Source organism: Camelus dromedarius, chromosome 6 (assembly GCF_036321535.1).
Source record: "Camelus dromedarius isolate mCamDro1 chromosome 6, mCamDro1.pat, whole genome shotgun sequence".
NCBI classification, from domain to species: Eukaryota; Metazoa; Chordata; class Mammalia; order Artiodactyla; family Camelidae; genus Camelus; species Camelus dromedarius.
In genome coordinates, this window is record NC_087441.1 from 42,410,415 (window position 1) to 42,423,847 (window position 13,433).

At 38.4% G+C, this 13,433-nt stretch overlaps 1 protein-coding gene across 2 annotated transcripts in view; it reads left to right on the plus strand.

The window, feature by feature from the left end:
- The first annotated feature begins 1,427 nt into the window (after positions 1–1,427).
- The window catches only part of LAMA4 (laminin subunit alpha 4), a 163,952-nt gene continuing 151,946 nt past the window's right edge, over positions 1,428–13,433 (plus strand). The window contains exon 1 of one of the 2 annotated variants that reach the window (XM_064486762.1): positions 1,428–1,496. The gene's annotated coding sequence lies outside the window, so the exon portion shown is untranslated. Of the gene's footprint in view, positions 1,497–12,124; positions 12,201–13,433 lie in introns of those variants that run through there. The other variant, XM_064486758.1, reaches the window with a different exon arrangement.

Genomic DNA, 13,433 nt, shown 5'->3' on the forward strand with positions numbered 1-13,433 from the left:
GAATCACCTGGGAAGCTTTCAAACTATCTCCAAGCCCAGGCTATACTTTAGACCAATTAAATCTGAATCTCTCAGGGTAGACCAGGCATCATTATTTATTCATTAAAATTACCCAGATAATTATAATATGCAACCAAAGGTGAGAACCAGTGTTGAATCTAATTTCTACACAGACACCAGAAATCTAATCATACTTAAAGCTCTTCGTTGATTCCTTGTAACCTGTGGAACAGATAAAAACCCAAGCTTGTTGACCAAATCCTCCAGATATCCCTGCCTGTTCCTCCAGTCTCATCAACCTCCACTTTCTGTCTACACTTTATGCCCTGGTAGTAACAAATTATTTGTAGCTTGCTACACATATCATTATGTTTCATGTAAAATTCCTGCAGTTAGAACCTAAGAAAGTGCATTTTTATTAAGAACTCTAAGTGATTCTGATGCACAATAATATTTGAAAAACACTATATTTCCACTAATTGCAAAGTGATTGACTATTTTTTAACTCCTCTAATCTTCATTTATTCATTCACCCAAAAATATTGAGTACCTAAAATGTAGACAGCACTGGAGATGCAGTGATGGAAGGTCCCAGCAGACAAGTAAAAATGTGACAAGTACCCAGGTGGGTAAGCATAGGAATTCAGGGAGCTAACAGGAGTAGCATCCCACTCACTTACAATCAAGTAGAGGCAGCTCGAGACTTGAAGGGTGAATAGGAATAAGCTAGGCAAAAGAGGCAGAGGAAAGGATAGAGTTTTTCTAAAAGAGAAAAGAGCATGTTTAAAGGCTAACAAAAAATGACATGGCTTGTTCAAAACATTTTAAGACCATTGGTATGGCTGGAGCAAGAAAGGGGAGGAACAAAGCTAAACATTAAATGTTCAAATGTTTTAATCATATTACTTGAATGTCTCTAATAAAGTAATATCAATAAATAAGAATCAGTGGAGTCATTTTTCTTAAGCAAACAGTAAATGCTAATTGCAGGTTGAAAGGCTTTTGAAAATTCAATTGGAAATAGCCTTCACTTCATTAAACTCTATTAACAGCATTTTTTTTTTTTTAGCTTCTGACCCTGCCCAAGAGTAGCTGACCTTAAGTTCAGGGTCAAGAGATTTGCTCCGGGCACTTATTTCAGACCCTAAATTTTATGGGAACTAAGTACTCTCTCTTAATCCAAGAGTTCAACTCTGATGGAGGAAATTGCTCTGCTCTCTAAATGACACTAACACTTCACTATTCAAATACATGTCAGCTGTGTTGCTGAGCATCTACAGCAGATGTCATTCTGCCGCCTGAGTCAGTGACTTGAAGAAGCTGCCCTCCCAGCAGTGTGTGTGTGTTTTGGAGAGGGTGGTAGGGATTAAAACATAAGTTCCCAATTGAAGCACTTTAAATTGCTAAAATTTCTACAGTACTCCATTGGAACCAAAAGGAGAAGTCTTCAACTGAACTGCTGAAAAAGTTATCAAGAAAACTGAAGAGGAAAAAAAGTAAGTAAAATTTCATTTCTAAAAATTAACTTTGAAAAAAGGCAAGTTTCATCTCACTGGGGAGATCTGCTGCTCCAGAATGATTTTAAGTTAACTTAGGGATATTTTAGTTTTATTCATATTTTGGCAAAATTTATGAGCTGCAGATCATTTCCTGAAAATAAGACATTGTATAGTCCCTGCCAACACTGGAGTAAATTTCACTTTATCAAGCAAAACTGTTCAGACTAACAATTAAAAAAAAACTACCCTGGATGCTATGGAAGAACTCTCCTTCCTCTGGATCTCTGAGAACAAATACAACCATGGGTCCATTCGAGGGAGCAATTATGCATCAGAAGACCCTACCTGGACGTCACCACTGACCGGCTATGAATTAGGACTTGCCACTGCCATCACCACACAGCTTTAATTAAGAACCTTTCTGAACGTAAGGCCATGTGGACAGAGTAGCAATGTGGCAGATCTTCTGATAAATCTGAGGGTTCTTCAAGAGGCTCTAGAGCAGAACATCTGAAATCAGGGCTATTTTAGAAAATCCAGGACCTGTTGTCACTGCTTCTACCTTTAATTGACTTCCCATCCAAACCTTGTTGACATGGATGAAGACCAGGCCAAAGAAATAATAATCCTTGAACATGTAGAAGCATGGTTAAGAATTTATATTCTCAACCAAATATGTTTTTCCACTGTTAGCAGTTTGCAAATCTTTTGAAGACTCAAAACTCTGTAATGGAAGAGGACATAAGAAAGGCCCCACTGGCCAGCTTCTCAAGCTTCTTTGCCACTTTATGTAACAAAACTAAAAACAAAACTCTCTCTTAACCAGAATTAAGGCTAGAGAAATTGTGTGAGTGTGTGTGTGTATGTGAGTGTGTGTGTGTTTGTGAGATGGGAGAGGCCAGAGCTTGAATACAACACTAAAGGGATTCTACCATGTCCTTATTAAATATCTGTTCATTCCATTTGTAACTGCCTTCTTCTGAAGGTAACTCAAGAGAGGCCAGCCCTTAGAGTATCAGCAACTCTGATACTTCCCTGAGGGCAGCCTGAGAGTAGCAGGGTCTTTCTCTCTTGCTTTGAGTCCATGTTCACCCAATTTTGGCTCTGGTTAATGGAGCATTCAATACGAAAACAAATAAAAATGTCCTCCAAATCACTGCCAACATTGAGGCAATTGGTCTTCCCCAAACCCCTACATTATATGTCCCTTTCCCACCCATCTCAAAAATTGAATAGGACAAGCAGGCAGAGGAGCAGCAAATTTCAAATAAACTTTTCCCTCCTTTCCTCCCCTTCTCCAACTCCAGTCCTTGGATCTTTGTCCTCTGCCCTAAAAGTGTCTTATTTTTTCCCCTCTTGTCATCTGGCAGCCAAGAATACTGAACGTGGCTTGAAGAAACAACATCATATTCTGGAAACATTGTACTAAGACAGCTGACAACATATGTTAGTGCATGTACTCATTCTTTAGATTTCTATGCCATTTTAGGGCAAAGAGAGGGTTTGGATTCAGTTGTCATGGGATTTTTCAAATTTCATGTGCTGTGGGAAAAAAAGCAGAGCTTGCTATGTTTCATTTTTGCAAAGTTATGAGGATTAGGGAGTTTTTTTTTTTTCCGTCCCATGATTTAACATGACTTTGAAAATTGCCTGTTAGTTCACAACATAATTTTGATATTGCAATGCCAGAACAATCTCTAAAAAGAAAAAGCAAATAGAGCTCACTAACAAGGAAACAAAGATTCCTTTCACAGATGACATGGTACATTTCCAGGGTCTGGTCCAATAAAGATCAAAAAAAGGTGATCCTCACAAACGGCATGTTCAGACCTTTAGGCACCATTGTCTTTCTGCAAGTGTGAGCTATCTTTCAAGCTCACAGATGAACCCCTGGCATGCTTATAAGCTGGCTGTTCCTTCCTTGTCCTTCCTTCTCTGTCTCTTTTATAACCTTAACACTTCTCTTCATAAGAACTAAGCTAGGATGGTAAAAGGAAATGATTTCATTTGGGTGGAGAAGGGAAAAGATACAGCTTTACTCTCAAATCCTGTAAGTCTAATGTGCTGTGCAAGAAAAAACAGCTGCCAAGACACGAGCTGAGTCTCCTTAAGTGGCAGGGCCTCCCCAAGCTGGGGAGCAGCACAGGGTGGGGACAGGGAACAGACAGAATCAAGACTTGCATCTTGATTCCATGTTCATAATTTTCTCTATCCTGTAGTCCTCTCCCTCTTTATTTTAGCAGAAACAGTCCTTTCCAGAGATCTAGAGTGCTATGCTGGCAGTCGTAACTTCTCACAAACAGTAGAGAAAGGTGAAAGGACAACTAATCTCCTCAGCCTTGGATTGTGCAAAATGTCTATTTCTTAGATCGTTGTGTAATGTGCTCAGCCTGAAAACTAATCTAGAAATATATTCAGAAAGTAAGACGCTTTTAAAAACTTGGACTTAAGATTCTAGCCCAAGCCAAAAAAGCACAGCTAATCCTCAGGAGGAAAAATATTGCAAGGCATGTGCTAATTAAACGTAGTCTCACTTATCATGTCACGCTTTATCAACAGCATGCTTCAAAGAGGAGGCTATGCAAAATGCATTGACTATGGCCTGGGTTTTAGGATCACAGCCACACCCAGAATGGAGGTTGGTGGGCTTCTAACACGCAGTAGGGGAAATGAACTCATCAAGCCAGCCTCTGGGGAGCTCAGATTTGGGAATAGCTGGGAACTTAACCACTTTAAGTATCAATTTTGTTCGTGTGTCTGTTAATCCTTTTTTGGACGTAAGTCTTTGAATGTTTCATTTACCTCATAAAAAGAGGACATTTAAATTGTTTTTTAATTGTTTGATGACTAGGGTCCCACCTCTTTTCTCTTTGTCAGCTCACTTCCTTTGTAACTCTTTCACAAGGGGAAGGCCTTGTTAAACTGAACCAGCAAACGATGAGACGTTGACTGGACAACAATTCACTAGGAAGCAGGGTCATTTTGTGTTAACAGGATCCAGCTCACTTGCCCTTTTTATAGTCCTTTTAGGGACCTGCCCAGGTGTATTTGTTTTTGTTAACATCCTTTGTCCATACACTTATTAAGAGGGTGCATTAAAATCTAGCTGGGCACTACAAATACTACCTTATTAGATTTTATCATTAAACCTTCATTGTAATCTATGAGGTATATACTATTATTATATCTATTTTACAGATGAGAAAAATGAGTCTCAAAGAATGTTAGTAACTTGTACAAGATAGAGAGACAGCATCTAAAAAGAAGTAGTCTATCTTCGGCCTTTGCTCTTGACCTCTGAACTATGCAGCATTTCATCTCAGTCCTGACTGCTGGACCATCCACATGAGCACTGATACCCTGTGAAAGGTGCTCATGCCCAGTGCTCCCAAAGTGGGGGGTCCTTCTACAGCAAGGACACCTGTGTTCTAAACGGAGGCAGGAAGAAAGCTCCGTTCTATACCTGGTCATGTGGGTGCCAAAGCAGCCAACTTGGGGCCTTGATTTTTAAATTTCTTCATGAAATCCATCCTTCAGTTTTGCCATAACCATTCTTTCTAAGGGCAAAGCATACATCTATGGGGCAAAGTGATGACCAGTATCTAAAAAAGACTCCACATCCTTCCCTTCCCACTCTCTCCATCAAGGCACCCTTGCAAACTCACTTTCATGGGGGGAGGAGAGCCAGGGTGGGGGTGGGTGGGAGGAGGGAGGACAATGGTTAAAGAATGGATCTCATACAAATCGACTCCTGGAGACCTCACTTGATAATTTACCAAAGTTTTCCATGACATTCTATTGGCCCTCAAGTACAAAGAATTAGATTCATTGTAATCCTGTTTCATGACATACTATCATCACTGATACATACAAGTCCTGCTTTTATTTACCTAATTAGCTATTTAATTGAATATTTTAAATAATTTAATAAGCACCAAAAAAACTACCCCCCTCAAAAGCTAGAACTTTGGAATAACCTATATTTATTCATATGATTCCTCCTCATCCCCTTAGCCAACTCCACAAAGTAACATCATACTAAATCCAGTGTTGATCATTCCCTTGGTTTCCTTTTTAAATAGTTTTATTACATCTGTACACATTCTAAAATGTATTTTTTTATTTTACTTGTTATTAACTTTAGAAAAAGGGTATCATGCTATAGGTAATCTTTTGAGGCTTAATGTTTTTAATTTAATATTATATTGATAAGATTAACCCATTCATTTAGACTGTAATTTTCCTTTGTATAACTAGACTACAGTTTATCCCCCAGTCTCTCATCCACAGGCATTTGGACTGTTTCTGTGTTCTCCTTGTTGTGAGCAGCACTGCTGTGAACATTCTCCAGCTCATGTCCTGTTGCATGTGTGTGAGTTTCTCCTTGGAACGCAGCTAGATGTAGAACAGCTGGGTCAGATATGAGGCTGTTCAACTGTACAATCCAATGCCAAACACTCCCAGGCAAGTGTGACTCCTAGTTTAGATTTCACACGGGGACCCCATTCCTCAAGAAAGTAGCTCCTCCAGAGACTTGAGTCAGTAGCCAGTGCAGACTCTCTAGCCTGCAGAGGAAGCACGGTAACAAGTCCCAGGCACCGAGAGCTACAGGCTTTACTAATTCTGGTGTAAAAGGGCTCAGAGTTAGCATTAGAACCATATTGGGAAGATTTGTGTTTTCTGATGTATTTTATGATTCAGTTAGCTGTTTAGTAAACTACGTATAGTTATTTCCCCTGTGTATGGGCTTAGTCATTCTCAATAAATTCTTTTATTGGTTTGTAAATCTCAAAATTAAGAAGCTTCTCCAAGTATTGTTATGTCTACTCTCTGAACTGAGGAGTAATGCTGGAGTGCTAATAAATATAGCAAGATTCTGGTATCTGAAGTGGGCAGTCAGATAAATCAGATACTGTTTGCAGATAATGCCTTACTGGCTTATGTGGGTATGCTACATAAAACCACCATTGCAGAGATGCTTCTCTATGCCAATTAAATAGAAAGAGCTGTTTTCATTTTCAAGAAAGAATCCAAATGCTATATTTTTTAATCTGAGTTTAATTTTTTAAAGTTTTCTCTCTTTTCCCTCCTGCCAAATTATTAGATATCATTTCACTTTCTCTTATAATTGGGCCTGTTTTCCCCTACAAAATAGTCTTGGAATCCATGGTGGGATTAGGAACCACCAGCTAAACCTGTTACAGTTATGTGTAACGTAAGAGTAAACGGGATCTGAGGGAGAGTCTAAAGAGGCTCTCTTCCGAGTAAAGTGAATTTCATGGACTTAACATAGTTTTAAGGGCTAAAGATCTCTTTTGCTTACTTTCTTGTTCTCAGTTGTATTCTGAGTGGGAGAGGTTACTAAATTGCCAAATTTCAACTATTTAAGATAATTAAGCAGAGAATTCAGACCACGACTCAGGTTCTATTTCAACTCTGATACTTGATTGCTATCTGATTAAGCAACAAGCTTAATCATCCTTTACCTCTCTCAGTTTATGGAGTCAGAAAATTAAAATGACCACCCTCTTCAGGTAGAGAAAGGGGTTGATTGTCACCATGTACCTGAATCTTCCACTAGATGACATTGCCACAGCATAAAGCATTATCCTAATGAATTAAGATTACCTTACAGCATGTTGACCTCTGTTTAGAAATCTCTAGAAAGGACTCTCAAGCTTCTAAGCCTTTCATTAGGCAAAGAAGCAAGTAGCTGAGCTTTCCTAACAGATATTCCAGCTGGTGCAAAAGTATACCAGGCTCTAAGGCAGATATTTTATATAGTTGAAGGGAAAAAATCCAAAATGTTGGATGTCTAGAAATCTCACTTTTTCTTAAACCATTATATAAAGTAGCATTGTACTGAAGTGGATCAAGTGAAGGAAAAAAGCAAGGAGAAAAGAACATTTATCTTCTAATAATCTTTGACTAAAATTTGCCAAAGCAGATCACAGCAAGCTCTGTGTGGTATACTGCAAATATGACCACAAACTTGTCTGCTTTATTTAAGTGGAAGCTGTTTTCCTATCCTTGGGATCTGGGATAGCCATGGGTCTTGTTTTTGGCCAGTAAGACATTAGCAAACTTGACACAAACAGAGGCTGAACTTACCCTTGCACATTGGACCATGCTTTCATGCTTTCAACATGCCACTACCATGAAAAGAAGCATAGACTAGCCTACTGAAAAATAAGAGAACTTCTGAAGGAGAAGCAAGTGCCCTAACTGCACTGACAGCCAATCAACCCCTAAAAGGGGTGGAAAGAACCATTAGGCCACCCATAGGTGACTTCTGACACATGTGCATCTGAAATTCAAAAACAAATGCATAGAACCATCCAGATATTGCTAACCCTCAAATTATACATTGAATAAATGGTGATTGCTTTAAACACTAAGTGTTGAGGTGGTCTGTTACTCTGTAATAAACAGCTGGTACATTGAACATATATTCTTTCTTCTTTCTTGCTTCAAATTAGTCAAGTGATTCAGAGGATGGTCACCTAATTCCCTCCTCTTAGAATGGATCTTGACTGACCTAGGCCATTGATCTATTATATTGCCATTTATGGTTTATTGTCTGTGTCACTGATATCTACAAGTTGTAACTGATCCATTGTCATTAATTAATGAGCAATGAAATCTGAGGGGCGATCAGTTGTGGGGCTGGATTTTTCTCTGCTTCCAAACAATATCAAGTATGAGATTATTGCCACCATTTTGCTACCAGCCCAAGGATAACCAACATATAGAGGAAAAGGGAACCAAGAGACCCTCAGAAAAGCTGAGCTTGGCCCTCACACCCTATGCCTGTGGCTAAAGCCCCCACTTCTGGGTCTTTTGTGATGGGAGGATCTGAATTTTCCTATTGTCTGTGCCAGTTTGAGTTGGAGTTTTCAGTTTCTTGCCTTCCTTGAGTACTCACTCCCTGTACAGCAGGACATGCCAACTGACAGCTAGAAATGTGTCATTTGCAATAAATATTTTACGGCCATTGCAGCAAAAAATGTGAATTTTTAACAGAAACATGTAACAAATAAAATATTTATTTTCCATGTTTCTATACATCTTAATCTTATTAGATTTTGAGAATATTCTTTGATGGGGAAAGAAACTTAAAATTATGCTATTGTAGCAGTGAATATAGTTTCTGGACCATAATTTCAGAGCTACATATAAGCTTAGGTAGATATAACCAAAGTCAACTCTAAGATCTAAAGGAAAACATAATGTATTTGTTCATCTGTATCAGGTTATAGTTAACATTTATTAGAAGCCAAATTTATCAGTTTATTTGAATGATCTTAGAGCATAGTTTTCCACTTGGAGATAACATGGAAATAGCTTTCGAAGGAAATTAGTAGATACCACTTAAAAGACAACTCTTTATAAGCCCAAGCAGGACCAAATTAGAGACAGAGTGAGATGTCTGATGACCACTTAAAAGAATTTTGAGTCAGAGTAATACTGAGTAAGTATGAAATTGTTTTTACCCATTTTTAAAAGCCTATGCATCTGTGATTACTTTCACATTGGTATGGAACTTGCATGCAATGAATTGCACAAATGTCTACTTTATGGAATCAGAGACAATGTCAGGCAAAAAGCCCACTATCCATTCTTCATGACTGTCTCCAAACTTGGCCCTAATATATAGCTCGCTCCTGAATAAATTCAGTGAAATGACACATCAAAATGCTTTTATTAGAGAATGATTTTTTTCTATGAATGTATTTGCCAAAATGCATTCTTTTACTTTCCAGAGAGTCCTCAATAAGTTTCTCTTGAAAAGAAGTGTTCCTTGGTCTAATAAGTAGAGAAATGCAAAGGACAAGTGATTCACAATTGAAAGCTCTGAAAAGTATTGCTGTTTAATTTAAAAAAATTTTATTCCATTATTCTGAAAAATGCTGGTTTGTGAAATGCTGCTTTAGTATAATCTATTGACTTGGCAAAAGATGGGAAATGAGGTTCAAAAAGGAGACAGCAGTAAAAATTGTGTTGATGTGTTGAGGCTGGATGACTGGAAGACTGATGGTTCTCTTAATAAGAAAGGAAGCATGAAGAAAGTTTCAAGTGGGGGGAATGATGAGCTCCATTCTGAACGTGACGTTAAGATCCCTTTTCGGGTGTAACTGTCCATCGTTGGAAATTCAGTATTAGAGCTTACTGGAATGGTCTTGACCAGAGATGAAGATTCCATAATCATATACAGAAGCAACAATTAAAGCCAGGGCAATAGATTAAATTGGGAAAGAACTGATGAAAAAAGAAGAAAGAATGCCAAAGGCAGAACATCTCACTGTATTTAGGGAGCCTAATCAGAAAGTTAAGAAGAGAACAAGAGTCATATGTTCTTGTAGAAGCAAGAAGAGGATACAGTCTTAACAAGGAAGAAATGCTACCCACAAGGTAATAAGACTAAGACCTGAGATAATAAAGTCATTGAATGTAGTGATTTGAGGTGACTGAGGACCTTCTAAAGAACATTGGTGGCATTATGGTAAGAACCCATGCACTGTGAAAAAGGCTAAAAATTGAAGGAGTGCAGAGGAAGCAGTGGCCAACCAGCACTGAATATGTCAGTGATGAAGGGAATGAGGAAGATAGGTTGGTAACTTAAGAAAGAGACTAAAAGGAGTATCGACATTTTTAAGATGTAAAATAGCCTAAGGTTTTTTGTAGGCAAAAGAAGTGATTCCAGATGTAAGTTAAAAGGGAGATAGTTGATAAAGTTTCAAAGAAGCTAGGGGTTGGAGGTCAGGAGTCTGGATGATATTACTAGAAGATAAATTGATAAAGCCTTTTCAGAGAGCAATGTGACAATATCAAAATTTTAAGTGTACATACCCTTCAACCCAGCAATGTCACTAATATAATTCTGTCCCACAGAAAAACTAAAGCAAGTGTGCAAGGATTATTTATTATAATATTAGTTGTAATAGCAAAAAATTGAATGCCCTTCAGTAAAGGGATATTTAAATAAATCATGGTATTTATTTAATAAATGACTTAATAAACAATTTTTATTTAATAAATAATTTTTATTTAATAAATAAATCCTGTACAGGATACCATACAACTATTAGAAACAATAAGAAAAATATTCACTTACTGAAATGGAACAAAGCTCAGTATCTTGCCACTGTACTGTAAGCTGTACTGGAGCAAGAACTGTTTTCTCACCTTGTATATCTATGTCCTATAATAGAGCGTGACCAATAGTAGGTGCTCAATAAATACTTGATGAGTGGAGTGTTGAGTTTTTAAAAAGTCTTACAGAATAACATGCAAAATGTGAAGAGTCACATTTGTTTTATATATACATATATATGCTCAAATAGGTTTATACGTGCATAGAAAAAATTCTAGAAGACCACTCAGCAAATTAGTTATCTTTGGGGATGAGAATCAGATGGGAAGTGGAGTAAGAGAAATTAAGTACGTACATTTTTAATTACTTCTATATTCTTAAATTCTTAAATTGAAACATGGATTTCTTTAATAATCTCAATATGTCAATAAAAGATACAAAATCACTAGAGAAATGGGAAGAAGAGCAATAGAATGGGTCAGCCTTGGCCAGGGTCAATCCCCTCTCTTCCTGAAAGACAGTAGTGAACAATGGCAACCTTAGGGAAAGGTGGGAAAACTAGGGAACTCAATCATGTTTCTCTATAAAGTAGAAACCAGTATCACTTCTAAGAGTGAGAGCAGTAGTGACTGGCATCTGAGAAAGGATGAGAAAGTTGGGCACATGGACTCAGTTTTAGAGCAGAGGAGGCCTTGGAATTCATTCACTCCAACCACCCATTTAACAAGGACTTGCCAAAAAACACCCATTTTTGTGAGTGACTGTGCTAGTCCAGTACAACGGCCTCTAAAAATAAGCAAAATAATTCAAGACAGATGAATAAATGAATCGCCAGACATTTGTAAGGACTCTGATAAGGTTAAGAGGCGGAATCATGATGTAGAGTCTACACTATACCATGGCATTCTGTGTCAAGGCCAGGCAACCTGTGAGCTGGAGCAGAAGCAGGAAGTGAGTGGAGAATGGGCAAGCTGGTGAGGGGAAATGGTGATGAGTCCTGGGAGATAAAAAGTGTTTCAAACAATAAATACATAAATAAGCAGAATGAGGAGCTGGAACTTGTCCACTCATGAGAAAAATTCTGAGCATAGAAAAACGGTATCAAAATGGGAGACAGTTGAATTGATGACTGATAGATCAGGGTTTAGACTGATAGGCTCAAATGAGCAATAGGCCACTGGATTGTCCCAGTTTCATCCAAAGAATCAAATCTATGCTAGTGTTATGTGAGTAGATAAGTGGACAGAGGTGCTGCCACAATTGTAAAGGCAGTATCCACTTGCTTAATAAAACATGAAATCACATCAGTGAATTAGAATGTCTGCTGGTCCCTGGAATCCTCAAGGTGGATCCTGACCTACCACTTTTAACAGGTGTAGCTAGCAACTCAGCCCTTCATGAAGGCAGTGGCTGATTAAGGCTAAACATCCTGGCAGGTGTGTCTGGAATAGAGGCCCAGCCACTCAACCAGCCTTTTGGACACCGTGTTGATATTGTGTCTTCTTCCCAGATTCAACTGACCTCTCCCAGACTGATGTCCTGAAATGATGTCCAGCCATGATGCAGTAATTGGGACTGTCAGAGTGGATGGTGGACCACAGCATATGGTATTGTCCATCATTCCAAAAAGGGATCAGAGGCAACTGTTTAGGTTATTAAAAGGGGTGGGGGTAAAGAGACAGAAGGTACAGACAATGTTCTTCTGATCTCTGTGATTGCTTTGTGTTTTAATGCTGCTGGCTTTTTACTTTTTGTTTATTTTTAAATTTCTTTTCCTTTTATGGCTTACCCTCATGTCTGTGTTACACGTAGACAAGAAAGGTTGAGTTTGCCTGTGCCCTACTTTGGTCATATGTGCTACACAAAGCTACTCAATGGTCTCAAATTCATTCCTGTTTTATTGGGTTAAATAAAAACATTTTCCATGAAAGACTGAGTTTGACTTAGTCTAACAGTAGATTACATGAAAGCTGTGAGTAAACAAGGAATCTACAGCCCCAATTACATAATACTAATTCCCCTTATCCCTCAGCATCCAGCACACAAGCAGATGCTCCTTGTTCTGCACAGGTCAGTCAGGCTTGTGTCTACACTTGGCCTTGGACTTATTTATGAATTTCACATACATTTTGTCATAATTTACCCTTTAGCTTTTTACCTAATATAATTGTACATTTAGCATCTTCACCAAAAGCAAGGATAAAATGATTTACAGCTAAGAAAATACATGGGCTAAAGGGAATGGAATTCAACTTCATTGAATGTAGTAACTCAATAATTATTTTTTGACTGGCCCTGCAGGTGGCCTAATGGCTGGGAGCTACCACGCTTTCCTGCCACTAGAGTCACAATCCCCTGCTGCAGTGTCCTTTGTAGTTTGTCTGGTGTTTTTCCATCTCCAGCACTACATGATTTGATGGCCTATTGTTCTAGGAAGTACATACCATAGGGCCAGTGAAGAGCTGTATAATAGAGGGGTGAATTGAGGACAGGAGTTATATTTTTAAATTCTTTTCCTTTTGTGGTCTCCAGCGGCCTTATTTCTTTTCTGGTCTACAGTTCTGAATCTGGCAGAGTTTAAAATAATAACTCATATTTCTCTTCCCTTTGTTGCATTTGATTTGTTACATGAACTGTCCACAGGCTTTCTTGAGGCATCTAAAATATAGCTTCAGGCACAAATTACCAAATCCTGGGTTCAATTATTCCAGCAGGGATGGCCATAATATAGTCCTCTCAGTGTTGCTTTCTAAACCATCCATCTGTTCCCAACCATGCCCAGAATGGTCATGGTGTCTGGATGGGCCCTTTATTAGAAAATGACAGCCTTGAAGCTGAGT